General features: G+C 41.7%; 1 pseudogene; it reads right to left on the reverse strand.

The window, feature by feature from the left end:
* Positions 1-626: 626 nt before the first annotated feature.
* Positions 627-15251, reverse strand: part of LOC116887639 — a 54847-nt pseudogene continuing 40222 nt past the window's right edge.

The following is a 15251-nucleotide window of genomic DNA, read 5'->3' on the forward strand; positions in this document are numbered from 1 at the left end:
ACACACACACACACACCTATCTAATGTACGCCTGGTCTTGTGCAAGGAGTTCTCATCCTACAACATTCCATTTGATCCTCACAGCAACCCTGTGAGGTAGGTGTTATCCTCACGTGTCAGGTGAGGACTCTGAGGCTCACAAAGGGTAGGTAGTTTGTTCAAGGACACAGAACTAGAAACCAGTGAGCTGGGACTGAGTTTTAAGTCTCCAGTTCCATGCCATACCGGTTCTTTCCTACCCGCTTGAGCCCCTCCCCTTTCCGTCCCTGTAGCCCATGGCTCCCCATAAAGAAGCCTGCCCGGTCCTGCTTTGGGAGGATGCAGTCAGTTGAGGATTAAGACATAAATAAAAAAATAAATAGCCAGGGTCAGGTTCCCAGAAGGATGAACTATCCAGGGAGGATGTTTCCATACCGGTGTTGTGTAAGGTCCCATTCACAGCTGCTGGAGGGGGGGAGGGGCAGCATGGGCCCTAGTGTGGGGGTTGGGGGGACGGGACTACCGCCACCAAAAGCTGCAATGAGTGGGCTAAAGAGGCCCCTTCTGGGCTGCATGTCTTTGAGAACAAAGGACTGGAGCAGGCAGCGGTCAGGGGCACAGTCACCATCCTCCTCCATGTGTCCATTTCACCGGTGTTTGTGATCCAAGAGAGATTCAAAATCAAGAGAACATACGAGTTTGTGCTTCACCTGTCCCAGGACTGTCATCTCCCCAGTCCTGCTGTCCCCAAGGCCCACAGACACCAATTCCTGCAGGAAAGAACAGGTTGTTCCCATGGTCACATCCCAGGAAGAGCTGCACCTTCCCTGATTTGCAGACGAGTAGCTTGCCCACTTGACCCTCTGTCAGGTCAGCCAAGGTACAAGCATTCTCAGCTAGCCTGGCTTCCGGGTCCTTTTCCTGCTTTATGACTACCATCTGTCCATCCTCGCCCTGTACCTCTGTCTTGACAGACTTGATGTCCTGAGTGGGCGGCTGCCCAGGGAAGGGTAGCTCCTCCTTCTCGGTGAGGATCAACTCCCCCAGCCTCTCTGCTACAGATGCATCCTTCGGAAGTCCAGGGGTCTTCCTAGATGCTCTTGGAGGGGATCATGGCTCCCCTTTCACTTTTACAGCTGGCATATCCACCTCCACGTCTTCTTCCCTGGGGCCAGCAGAAAAAGGCTTAACGTCTGGCTCTTCACTCTCCTCCTTGAAAAGCCACCCTGAATGAGTCAGTGGCAGCCGCACTGGAATGTTCTGTGTGCCATTGTTTAGACCTGGGCCATCGATGAAATCATACTTCTCCAGCATGCGCAGGATCTGCTTGGTTTTTTCATCTGTTTCTCTTTTCTTCTTCCTCCTCCTCCTCCTTGTCCTCCTCCTCCTCCTCCTCTCCTCCTCTCCTCCTCTCCTCCTCCTCCTCCTCCTCCTCCTCCTCCTCCTCCTCCTCCTTGTCCTCCTCCTCCCCCTCCTCCCCCTCCTCCTTCCCCTCCTCTCCCTCCTCCTCCTCCCCCTCCCCTCCTCCTTCTTTTTTGATGTTGATGATATGAGAAGGCCCCATGTCTGCCATATCCACTCTCTTATACCCCCCCCCCCGCCTTTATCTTCATTTCTGCCTGACCCTGCTCAAAGTTGGATTGGGACTGGATCACTTCTGGGCAGCCACGTCACGGTCCATGCCCCTCACGCTGGTGGTCTCTGTCTGGTTCACACTTTTCCTTCTTCATTGTTATTTTCCTTTTGCCCTCTTCTTTGATCTTCCGACTGATGATATTTGGGGTGAAGGTTTTCTTCTTGACTCCACCAGGGGGTTATAAGCTCACCTCTGATGTTGTGAGGAGACACAGGAAGGCCAGCCTTAGGGAATGCTCTGCTCATTCATCAGGGTGTGTATGAAATATCTCTGGGTGCAGATTATAAATGACAGGAGCCAATGCATACAGAAATGTCACATCACTGTAGGCTATTGTTAAGGAGAGACGGAAGCAAACACTAAAGTCCTTGAAGAGACGTAGGTCTCTTTAATGTTGATCTAGAGTTCATAAGACCAAGTAACACCTTGGCAGAGCATCTCATCGGACTTTGGTAATAGGACAGCAAAAAGCCATCCACATCACTCCATATTAGAGAACAAACAGACAAAACCCATCCTTTTATTTCTATATTGGAAGTTGACACTGCTTAGAAAGCTGTATTGACATAAACAGAGTAAGTCAGAGTCCAGCTGCCCCTAAACTCGATCTGAAACTCTGGCTGTTCATTCAGTGGGTGTCTTTGAATGCCAGGGTCGAACTGCGCTCTTTTACTTCAGAGATTTATTATTATTATCTGCGTATATGTGTGTGTACATGTATGTGCACATGCATGTGGGTTCCTGCAGTATGGGAGGGTCAGATACCTCGGAGTGAATGGTGGTCCCCGGATTTGGGTGATGGAAACTGAGCTCTTAGGTCAGTGCTCTTAACCACTGAACATCTTTCCAGCCTAGAAAACGTGTTTGATTACACTGGCCTTCCCTATGTGAACGTTAGGACATAAACCAGACTCAAATTTAAAGCATACGTTTTCATTAGGTTCTAGTGAAAAAGCAGCATTTGATAATATTACATTTTTTTTCCTCATAAAAGGAGCAAAAATTTAATTCAGAGCTGTACTGGCATTTGGCCATATTGCACACAATCTTATAGACTTAAGAGAAGACAAACCATTTCCTGATCTAAGAAGAGTCTCCATTCATTAAGTTCCATTGGCAGTGCTTTCCCAAGGAAGCATTCATTAGAGGATGCTCTGACTACTCTTGGTGTTCCTTCAATGCACTGCAACACCCATGGAAGCTCCCCAGCATTTTGCAACATTGTCATTAAAATGTGTATCCTTATAACTCTCCTTTCCGTTCCTCTCCCGCCCCCAGAGATTTCAGTGAGCCTCAGAATATTGTATTATTCAATGGTAATGATAATTGGAAATGACATATACTTACTGACTGGTTTATGGAATGATTACTTAAGTATAAGTTAAGGGGATAGGATCATTTAAAATCTGGTAAGGTCCTTTTTATGTGGTCACCTACACTCAAAGTGGACACAGAGTTTTACAAGTTGCCGCTCATTAGTAGGCGAATAGCTAATGATGTGTTTGGTCAAGAATTGGTACAAGGCCAGGCTAGGTGTTGATCCCCAAGCACAAGCTTGATGAAGCCAAAGGGACAATGGCTTCAGAATTCTGTATGTGCAAGATTAGAAGACAGTTAAAGTCTGAAAGCTGCCCGTGGATCCGAAGGTATAGAGCATAGCAATGCTGGCGGGAACCATCATAGGTTAAGAATCATGCAGACATGGATGAAGGATCATAACGCAAAGGATGAAATCTGCTGCTATGGAGAAAACCGGTTCTAGAAAATACAGCAGTCATTCTGATCAGTTAAACCGAGTAGAACCAAATTCTTGACTGGCCATGGTTCGCTACACAGCTCCTGGGGGAATAGGTTCACAGGTATTGAGGGGCCTGTGCTGTTTATTATGTCACAGCTAAATTTACATAGTAAACTTCCATGCTTTCCCCCCCCCATTTTATTTGCAAAATTAGAGCCCTGAAAGAGCAGAAAGAAATTAGGTGCTCATGTAAATGAATTAATTTTCCTTACTGGTTTCTTCTTTCAAATACATTTTAACTCATAGGAAAATTATGTGTTGGGGCTATGAGTCTTAAGTAATCCAGAAATGCTCAGTCTTCTAAGAATTTCAGAATTTTTTTTTTGTGGGTCCTAACTCTGAATCTTTATTTTTTATTGGATATTTTATTTATTTACATTTCAAATGTTATGCCCTTCCCCGGTTTCCCCTCTGAAAACCCCCTATCCCATCCTCCCTTCCCCTGTCTCTATGAGGGTGCTCCTCTACCCCCACATACGCTCCCTCACTCCTCCCCACCCTGACATTCTCCTACACTGGAGCATTGAGCTCCACAGGACCAAGGACCTCTCCTCCAATTGACGCCCAACAAGGCCATCCTCCGCTATATATGTGGCTGGAGACATGGGGCTCCATGTGTTAATTTGGACACTCTCTGTGCCCTCTGGTTAGTCTGGCTAAGGGTTTATCTATCTTGTTGGTTTTCTCAAAGAACCAGCTCCTGGTTCTGTTGATTCTTTGTATAGTCCTTTTTGTTCTATTTGGTTGATTTCAACCCTGAGTTTGATTATTTCCTGCTTTCTTCTCCTCTTGGGTGTATTTGCTTCTTTTTGTTCTAGAGCTTTTAGGTGTGCTGTCAAGCTGCTGAGGTATGCTCTCTCCTGTTTCTTTTTGGAGGCACTCAGGGCTATGAGTTTTCCTCTTAGCACAGCTTTCATTCTGTCCCATAAGTTTGGGTATGTTGTACCTTCATTTTCATTAAATTCTTTAATTTTTTAAAGTCTTTAATTTCTTTCTTTATTTCTTCCTTGACCAAGTTATCATTGAGTATTGTATTGTTCGACTTCCATGTATATGTGGGCGTTCTGTTGTTATGTTGTTATTGAAGACCAGCTTTAGTCTGTGGTGATCTGATAGGATGCATGGGATTATTTCTATCTTCCTATATCTGTTGAGGCCTGTTTGGAGAAGGTACCATGAGGTGCTGAGAAGAAGATATATCCTTTTGTTTTAGGATGGAACGTTCTATAAATATCTGTTAAATTCATTTGGTTCATAACTTCTGTTAGTTTCTCTATGTCTCGGTTTAATTTCTGTTTCCATGATCTGTCCATTGATGAGAGTGGGTTGTTGAAATCTCCTACTATTATCGTGTGAGGTGCAATGTGTGCTTTGAGCTTTAGTAAGGTTTCTTTTTTGAATGTAGGTGCCCTTGCATTTGGAGCATAGATATTTAGGACTGAGAATTCATCTTGGTGGATTTTTTCCTTTGATGAATAAGAAGTGTCCTTCCTTATCTTTTTTGATGATATTTGGTTGAAAGTAGATTTTATTTGATATTAGAATTGCTACTCCAGCTTGTTTCTTCTGACCATTTGCTTGGAAATTGTTTTCCAGCCTTTTACTCTGAGGTAGTGTCTGTCTTTGTTTCTGAGGTGTGTTTCCTGTATGCAGCAAAATGCTGGGTCTTCTTTATGTATCCAGTCTATAAGTCTATGTCTTTTTATTGGGGAATTGAGCCCATTGATGTTGAGAGATATTAAGGAATACTGATTGTTGCTTCCTGTTATTTTCATATTTAGAGGTGGAATTCTGTTTGTGTGTCTCTCTTCTTTTGGTTTTATTGCCAGGAGATTACTTTCTTGCTTTTTCTAGGGTGTAGTTTCCCTCCTTGTGTTGGTGTTTTCCATCTGTTATCCTTTGTAGGGCTGGATTTGTGGAAAGATATTGTGTAAATTTGGTTTTGTCATGGAATATCTTGGTTTCTCCATCTATGTTAATTGAGAGTTTTGCTGGCTATAATAGCCTGGGCTGCGTTGAAGGAATCAGAGAAAGAACTGGAAGAGCTTGAAGGAGCTCGAGACCCCATATGTACAGCAATGCCAACCAAACAGAGCTTCTAGGGACTAAGCCACTACCCAAAGACTATACATGGACTGACCCTGGACTCTGACCTCATAGGTAGCAATGAATATCCTAGTAAGAGCACCAGTGGAAGGGGAAGCCCTGGGTCCTGCTAAGACTGAACCCCCAGTGAACTAGACTGTTGGGGAGAGGGAAGCAAGGGGGGGAGGGTTGGGAGGGGAACACCCATAAGGAAGGGGAACGGGGAGGGGGATGTTTGCCCGGAAACCGGGAAAGGGAATAACACTCGAAATGTGTATAAGAAATACTCAAGTTAATAATAATAAAATATATATATATATATAAAAAAAAGCCTGGGCTGACATTTGTGTTCTCTTAGGATCTGTATGACATCTGCCCAGGATCTTCTGGCTTTCATAGTCTCTGGTGAGAAGTCTGGTGTAATTCTTATAGGTCTGCCTTTATGTTACTCTACATTTTCCCCTTTCTGCTTTTAGTATTCTTTCTTTCTTCGTGCATTTGGTGTTTTTACTATTATGTGACAGGAGCAATTTCTTTTTCTGGTCCAATGTATTTGGAGTTTTGTATGGAGGCTTCCTCTATGTTCATGGGCATCTCTTTCTTTAGGCTAGGGAAGTTTTCTTCTATAATTTTGTTGAAGATATTTACTGGCTCTTTAAGTTGGTAATTCACGCTCTCTTCTAAACCTATTATCCTTAGGTTTGGTCTTCTCATTGTGTTCTGGATTTCAGGTTAGGAGCTTTTTACATTTTGCATTTTTTGACTGTTATGTTAATGTTTTCTATGGTATCTTCTGCACCTGAGGTTCTCTCTTCTATCTCTTGTATTCTTGTATGTGGTGACTCCTGATCTCTTTCTTGGGTTTTCTTTCTCTAGGGGTGTCTCCATTTGTGATTTCTTTATTGTTTCTATTTCCATTTTTAGATCCCTGATGGTTTTTTCTGACTCCTTCACCTGGTTGATTTTTTGTGTTTTCTCTTTAAGGGCTTCTACCTGTTTACCTGTGTTGTCCCGTATTTCTTTAAGGGGGTTATTTATGTTTTTCTTAATATCCTCTAACATCTTCATGAGTTGTGATGGTAAATCAAAATCTTGCTTTCTGCAGATTTCCAGGATTTGCTGTAGTGGGAGAATTGGGTTCTGTTGATGCCAAGTAGCCTTGGTTTCTGTTGCTTAGGTTCTTGTGCTTGTCTCTCTCCTTGTGGTTATCTCGGGTGTTAGTTGTTCTTACTGTCTCTGACCGGGGTCTGTCTCAGTGATCTATGAGCCCGTGATCTTAGGTGTCAGCATTTCTGGGCAACCAGCTCTCTCAAGGTGTGATTTGGGTATGGAGCACTGTACCACAGGGTTAACTCCTCTGGGGCACAGATGGAGACCAGAAAGATCCTGTCCCTAGTTTCTCCGCAGTTCCTGTGCCCTGTGGTCTCCTGGTGTGTCCCTCTTTAGCCAGTTACTGGAGCAAAAGTGTTTGTCTCACCTGTTAACCTAGGAGTGACAGCAATCCTTGGAGTCCAGCTCTCTGCAGGCAGGATTTGGGTTTAGAAATCTGTGCCACAGTGCTAACTTCGGGGCCCAGATGGAGACCTAGAGTTCTTTTAATAATAGAATCCCAGCTATGGTGGCATATTCTCTCTTTCATATTTTAGAAATGAATGGAATGACATAAAAGAACCTGCTTTTGTGCTAAGTAATTCATTGGTATTATAAAGTCACTTGTGATGTTGTATTCCTATAAAGCTTATAGAAAAACCCATCAATGAGTAAAGTGAGATCTAGCCACCTTAAGATATTAAATAAAAATATTATTTGTTATTCCTTTATATACTGAATCATGATTTAAAAATTCTGTATTTTAAAGTTCATGCACACCGTGCATCTTGTATAATAGAAAATACCACTGAGTACAAATCTGCTTTGCATTAGTTCATATACTCAGGTACAATCTGCCTAACATGTGGGGTGTCTTCATACCCCACACTCAGGGGTAACCAGACACTGATGTTCAGAATAATTTGATGTAGTTGCTTGTCTGTAAGAAGTAGAGTCATGATTTGTCAAAGTGGAAAATTATGTTCTATAGAGCTTGAATATATGTAATAACTTGCTCCAAACTGTAGCAAGTTTGTCAGGCTTAGACTATGAGTTCCATGCCTTGAGCTAAGTATTAATGATTGAAAAAGTCTTGTGTTACTGCCAAGCCTTTCTACCGTGGGATAGGCATCATAGCACAGATGGCTGTCTGGGTTAGCTTTTGTCTATTTGACACAGCTAGCGTCAGCTGGGAAGAGATTACCCCAACCTAAAAAAGGTTGTCTTGTGGGGCACGTATGTGGGTCATTTTCTTTATTAATGTCTGAGCTGTGAAGTCCCATTGTGGATGGTGTCATCCCTGAGCACATGGTCCTGGGATATATAAGAAAGTAAGTGTATCAAGTCTTGAAAAACAAGTTAGCAAGCAGCATTCTTCCATTGTCTCAGTGCTTCAGTTTTTGTCCCCAGATTCATGTCTCAAGTTCCTGACTTGACATCCCACTATGAGGGACTACGATGTGTAATCAAAAGTAAATCCTTTCCTTCACAGGTTGCTGTGGGCCATGGTGTTCTCCACAGCAACAGAGTAACGGAAGCAATAAATGTGCCTATTGGAGGTGTCTTCATGTGTGACCTATAATGTGTGTTGCATGACCTTTAATGCATGTCAATGTGCATGTGTGTAGCTGAACACACGGTTTCATGGCCCCGCCATTTCTTATGTCACATAGTTTTTCTGTAGAGAATATTCCCGGATAAAGTTAAGTCTCAGAGAAACTAACAAGGCTGAGCAGTGGAGGTGAACCAACTCTTTCTGCTTCTGAGACCGGTCACCATTTTTATTTCACCTGCCACTTAAGCGGAGAAATAAAGTCTAACGTTCGACTTCACCGTCCTTCCCATCACGGTGCATGGAATGAACTGATTAAAGGTTGGGCACTGTGAAATTGCTACCTTTCTATTTTCATATGGATTTATGTTTGAAGAGGTGGAGGGAACCAAGAAAGCTTATCGTAGGCTATGACCTGGTGAATAGGATTTCCTGTTGCAGAAAATATGCCAGAAGTAGAAATAGTCATAAAATTAGATACCTTTTGTCTGGCGCTGGAAGTTTCAGAAAAGTTCTATTGTTATTAATTGATGATGAAAATGCTGCAAATTCCCTGTGCTAATAAAATAGGAAGAATGACATCATAAAAAGTGAACAGAGAAAATGATAAAGAAATGGAGACCTATGCCGAGTTGCTTATGAGAGTAAGTCACCATATGAAATTTTGATGAAATAGAAAAACTCCAGGCAACTATTGTATGGCCTCAGTGACAGTACGGTGCCTTGTAACACATCCTAGGAGGAGAAAATATTAACAAAAGCCACCTGAAAAAAAAAACAAACAAAAGGGAAACAATAAAAATCCTACAAACATTAAATTGCTCCTATGAGGACTCACAGTACTAAGTACATGTAATTAATAGATTATGGACCGACAAATAGATAGTGTCAGATAGAAATTGATAGATAAGAGATATAGACAAAGATTGGCATATAGATGAATATATAAAGATAGACGACATATACATAGTTGATTGATAGATAATAAGTGATACATAAATTGATCACACAAATTATAAATTGATGACACAGAGATGATAGCTAAATAATAGATGGCATAGGTTATAGATAGTAGACGATAGATGATAGAGAATGAATAGTTGACAAATAGATTTTAAATAAGTGTCTTAGGGTTTCCATTGCAATGAAGAGACACCATGACCACTGCAACTCTTATAAAGGACAACATTTAATTGGGTTTGGCTTAAAGTTTCAGAGGCTTAGATCATGGTGGGATGCATAGTGACATGCAGCCGGACATGGTGCTGAAGAAGTCAAGAGTTAATCCACAGGAAGCATGGGGTATAGCTGTCACATGGGGTATAGCTTGAGCACATATGAGACCTCAAAGTCTGCCCACACAGTGACACACTTCCTCCAACAGGGCCACACCTCCTAATAGTGCCACCCTCTATAGGACTTTATTCTAACTTCTGATGGGCTACTAAAGAAATTCAAATCACAGCAAGACTCTGAGCATATCTTAGCACCTGTCAATGTCTCAAGACTGACTGTTTTGACAAAATTAACCTAACATTTATAAATGCCCTTTTTCCTTCCCTTGTTATATCTTTAAATATCCACAGCTTCCCTTATCAATACATTTCGACTGTAATTTCTTCTTCCTACTGTGTTCATAAGGAGGTCATTTTGTGGAGCTGAAGTTAAGAGCTAATTCAGGTGTGAAAGAGCAGAGGAAGATCACAGCAGTTATGGTTCCCTGGCCCACTTGGAGGAACACAGACACTAAGTGACATACTTATATATAATTCACATACTCCCTCCCCAAAGCCAAAACAAAACTAACAAAGAGCCACTTTTCATAGGCACCTGCCCTTGCCTCCTCTCTCTTCCTCTCCTTCACTTTGTTTCCCATAAATCTTCCTTCTCCCCTGCTGGCCCTTCCTCACCTCCTTTTATTTGCCCCTTTCTGTTCTGTTCTCCTCTCTTCTTCCCCTACCCTTCCTTCCTTCTTCTCTTCTGACTAAAAATAGAAAATTACAAATGCCAATTATTAAGGGACTGTGGGTACAATAAAGTCCCTGCTATCAGGACAATGTGATGCTAATAAAACAATAGGCAAGTTGATTAAATAATCAAAAATGTAGCCCCATAAATGCAACCAAGGTGTCTTTGACAAGGAAGCAACAAAAATCCAGAAAGAACATTTGCAGAAAGTAATGTTAGATGACCTAGGGCACACAGTAGCTACAACAGCAACTGGAGATCGTAGACTTCAGTAGAAATCAAGAAACTACAAAACTCCTCGAATGAGGTCAATGAATGCTTCCAGAGACTCATACGCCTTCGCCTTTAACTTTAATTTCAAGGTTTAATTATTTTCTTCTCATATATACTCAATGGACATTGTTTTATTCAACTTTATTCACAGTAAACTTCAAGCTGCAGGTTCTTTTGGGGATGTATGCATCCCACAAATCTGTTGTGTGTGTAACTTCAACTTCATCAGGGCATTGAAATGGTGTGTTAGGTTATCTATTTCTCTATCCCATGCCATTTTAATTCTTCACTGTGTTTCCATGTGTTTGTCCCCACTGATCTCCTGCTTATAGACGTCACTTATTCTACCTAACCTCTTCAGAACCTCTTAGTTGGGTTTTACTGCTGTGAAGAGACACCATGACCAAGACAACTCTTATAAGGGACAACGTTTAATTGGGGCTGGCTTACATGTTCCGAGGTTCAGTCCATGATCATCATGACAGGAAGTTTGACAGCATCTAGGCAGATGTGGTTTTGGACAGAGAAGAATCTGAGAGTCCTGCATCTTGGTCCAGTTTTAGCAAGGAGGAGACTTTCTTCACAAGGGGCAGAGCTTGAGCACTAGGAGCCCTCAAAGCCCACCCCCACAGAGATGCACTTCCTCTAACAAGGCCACACCTCCTAATAGTAGCACTTCATGGGCCAAGCATGTTCAAACCACCACAGCATCTATGTGACAAGTGTCTACACATCACTCTTCTGTGCTGATGCAAAGCAGTAACAGAAAGAAAATGTCACACACCGGGACGGCCATAGAAGTGCCAACTTACCTCTACTTGAATATGATCATTCTTATTTGCATACAGAGAGAGAATATAATATCACTACCTGGTTTCCTAATGGTCTAGCCAAAGTCCCATTGTAAGTTAAATGCTGGACCGTGAAGATCTGTCACACGAGGGTGAGGATTTAGTGCACATTGGAGGCCCACACTCAGACACATCCCCCCCCCCACACACACAGTAACAAGCATGGATACATTTACGACACCAACATGAAGTTGTCCATTAGGTCATTTGTCTTTTCAAATCAAAGTAAAAGCTGTAAGAAAATCAAGGTAAAATTATCAGCAGCCTAGCAGAGTGGACCAGATCTGATGACTCAGTTCTTCGGTTCATAAGCAAAGATTTGCTGACTAAAGCAACCTTGGAGGGAGGATCACACTGCCTCAGGATGAGCATCTCAGAAACTGTCCCCTGTGTGACCTCTCTCTCTTCCCTTTTGAGAATATAAATAATCTTGGTGGCTCTGTTAACTATAGAGTGCCCAAGGATCCAAGTCAGAAAACTCAGAAGCCCAAGGAAGTTGTTTTATATGTAGCCCTATTATGGTCTGCATTTCTCCAACAAGTGTTTTTAAAATTCGTCTTTTGATTAGCACCCCAATAATACACACCCCCCATTTTTCTTTAACCTTCTTTTCCCTTTTTAAAGTCTTACCATTCTACCTTTTACAAATTTGAGAAATCCTGTGATGGCTTATATATTAAAAATAGAAAGTTGAACTTATATTAGTTATCAAACAAGGAACCAATATTGAATATATCAATGGGCTAACATATTTTGAGACATATATACATCGGGTTGTATTTAAACCAAGCTAGACATGGTTGTCTGTATGATTACCATTTCTCTATTGCAAAAGCTTACAGAGTTCTCTCTTCTAGCTTTCTATACACCACACCGCTGAGCTTACAGCATACCCTTGTCTAACCACACGGCACCATCAACTCACCTTTTCCTGTCTCCCATCACATCCCCAGCCTTTGACATCACCCACTCTGCTCTCAATGTCTATGAAATCAAAAGTCTCAGATCATACATTGTCTTCTGTCTTCCTATGCCTGACATCACTTGACACACGTTTCACTTCCATGCTGTTACAGATGGTATGTTTGCCTTCTACCTTTTGTTTATTTTTGAGATGGTAATTTAATCACAACCCCTTCCCATCCCCTCTCTCCCTCCCTCCGTCCAAATCTCCTGCTTCTTCAGAGGATGGCAATTCTACACACTCTGGTAATTCATACAGAGGTAAACCTTGCCCTTGAAGAGACTGCATATTGGTAAGGCATTTCTTGATTTCTTTCTTATGCTACGAGCTACCGCTTATGTCACGTGACCATGCCTAAATTTGCCTTATTAAAATCATGAATTTGAGAGTGTAAAAACCTGTCAATAATTTTTAGACAATGATTATATGTACCTTAGTCATTTCTATTTCTACTTTTCATGGGGGAGATTGAAATTTCTTGCATGGACTCAGAAATCTTACGCAAGAAAGGTAGTGATTTTGATTTATTTTACTTATCTATTACTTATATTATTTTTAAAATTTATTGTGATTATTATTACTGCCCCTTGGCTTTGAATTTGGGAGATCTACTTTGAAATACCTGATAGGTAGAATGTGGATGTGCATGTGACAACGTGTGACTCCCAGGATATCTGTCATCAACTAACATCCTACCTTATGTGCCAGAAAACTTTTGCACTTTTACTTAGAAGGGTTGCTTCAAATTCAATTTATTGAATTAAAACATCATCTTCATTCAAATCAGCATAATTTATTTCTTTGTTGAAGCTCAAACGCATCACAAATTTGCCTTGTGGTAAGACGTGGTTTGCATGTTCCTGCGTTCGTTATCTTTTTCTCTTTCCTTCCTTCACACTTATCTCTTTATGGCTTTCCTTTTAATTCTGTTTTCCAATTGCTTTTGTTGACTCATTCAGACATCAATAAATTTCGTAAAGTTTTATATTTATACGTTTCCATAAATACTACTTGGTTGCATGAGAAGATAAAATCTTGCTTTTCCTAAGGCTGTTTTCTATTTTTTTCTTTGTACCCTTGTGTCCCTCGTTTCCCTCGTGAAATCTGTCCTTCATCCCCTCCAAGCCCTTGCTGGCTTGTCTCTTGCGGCTCTTTCCCTAATTCCTGCAGCCTGATTTGTCTCCAGCGCTGTGACTGGTTTGATAGTGATAACTTTCTTAGTGCTTAGGAGCTGTTGTGAGCACAGGGCTATTTCCAGAGCTCATGGGGGTCAGTGAGGATCAGGGCTCTCTGACTCTGATCAGGGTCTGGAACTCTTTGAGTCCTGATGCACTCCGTGCCTCTTAGCACCTTTCTGTTGCTCTTTTCCTAAGATTCATATCTTCTTGGGTATTCTTATTTGATAATTGATATGGTATACTACTGAAAGTGGAAAGTGGTAGTTTGTAAAGTCGAGTGCGCTCCAGGGAGAGGGGAAGAGGGGGAGAGGGGGAGAGGGAGGGAGAAGGAGGGGGAGGGGGAGGGGGGGAGAGATGCCAATCACAGGAACAAAACTCCCAGCTATCTCTGGAACTTGACATGGTAGGTGTTCTCCCCAACCCTGTTGATGAGGTCCTCTGCCCTCTCACAGGCTAGCTCATTTGGACCTGGACCTACACTTCCTAGACCTACCAGGCTCTCCCCTTTGCCTCTGAGGTGAACCCTGCGCTTCTCTTTCCTGTGGTCTGATCTCTACAGTAGCTTCTTTGTAGCTGGTTCTGGGGATGTCAGCGGATTAGTGCAGACTCTGTTGACATTTCTATCAGTCCTCTAACAACTCCTGAACTGTTCTCTAGCCTCCTTAAATCGTATCCATCCTGTGAACTGCAGAAGTACATGTACGGATATAGCTCTATGTTGCGTGTGATATGAAAATTAACATTAGTAGTAAAGATTGAAACGAAGTGAGCGCCATCTGCACAGGCCAGATTACCAAGAAAGGCGGCATTACCTGACAAATTGCTACCACGAGCGCCTAGTAAATTTGTTTTTATTTTGTAAATTCCGACAGTGTGGAAAGATATACAAGTCTGTTTATGTTTCTGGCATATCATGCTTATGACAAATAAACTCTTCTCGTGTCCCTAAAATCAACTTGATTCCCTAAATGCTGGGATATTTTAGTTTCAGACTTTACAACAATTTAAATTGTACACTTTTGTGTGTGCTTTCGACTTTAAAACTTGAACAGAACATTTTTGTTGTACCAGGCTCACAGAACAATAAAACTTATAGAGATTGAATAAATAAATTGTTCCATGGAATTTTTAAAAAATTTTTTTCTAGAAATTTCTGCCTATGCCTTTATAAGAAAACGTTCTTTTTAAAAAAATATTTATTTTATGTATGTGAGTACACTGTCGCTGTCTTCAGACACACCAGAAGAGGGCATCAGATCTCATTACAGATGGTTGTGAGCCACCAGGTGGTTGCTGGGAACTGAACTCAGGACCTCTGGAAGAGCAGTCAGTGCTCTTAACCACTGAGCCATCTCTCCAGGCCCTAAGAAAACTGTTTTCAACATCACCAATACCACTCCAAACAGATCCAATGATATTTTGATTGTGGAGTTACCGTCTGACATCTTCCTATCACCACACTTTTATAGTCATCTTCTTTAATTATAATTTTGCTCAAGAGGGAGTTTTATTTTCTGTTGTTTTTTTTTAAGATTAATTTATTTATTTCATATAAGTACATTGTAGCTGTCTTCAGACAGACCAGAGGGCATCAAATCTTATTACAGATGGTTGTGAGCCACCATGTGGTTGCTGGGATTTGAACTCAGGACCTTTGGAAGAGCAGTCAGCGCTCTTAACCACTGAGCCATCTCTCCAGCCCTTCTGTTATGTTTTTAAGAAACATTTTGCAATGTAAATAAACTACACTGACCAGGGAGTCTCAAACTAATTAACTGTCCGGCTTAAGGACGTCCAGCTTACCTTTGCATCTGAAAGAACAGTAGAAATGATATGGTTTTGATAAGACAAAACCTAAATGGATAGATTACAGGCCCA

The sequence above is a fragment of the Rattus rattus genome, chromosome 18 (genome assembly GCF_011064425.1).
Source record: "Rattus rattus isolate New Zealand chromosome 18, Rrattus_CSIRO_v1, whole genome shotgun sequence".
NCBI classification, from domain to species: domain Eukaryota; kingdom Metazoa; phylum Chordata; class Mammalia; order Rodentia; family Muridae; genus Rattus; species Rattus rattus.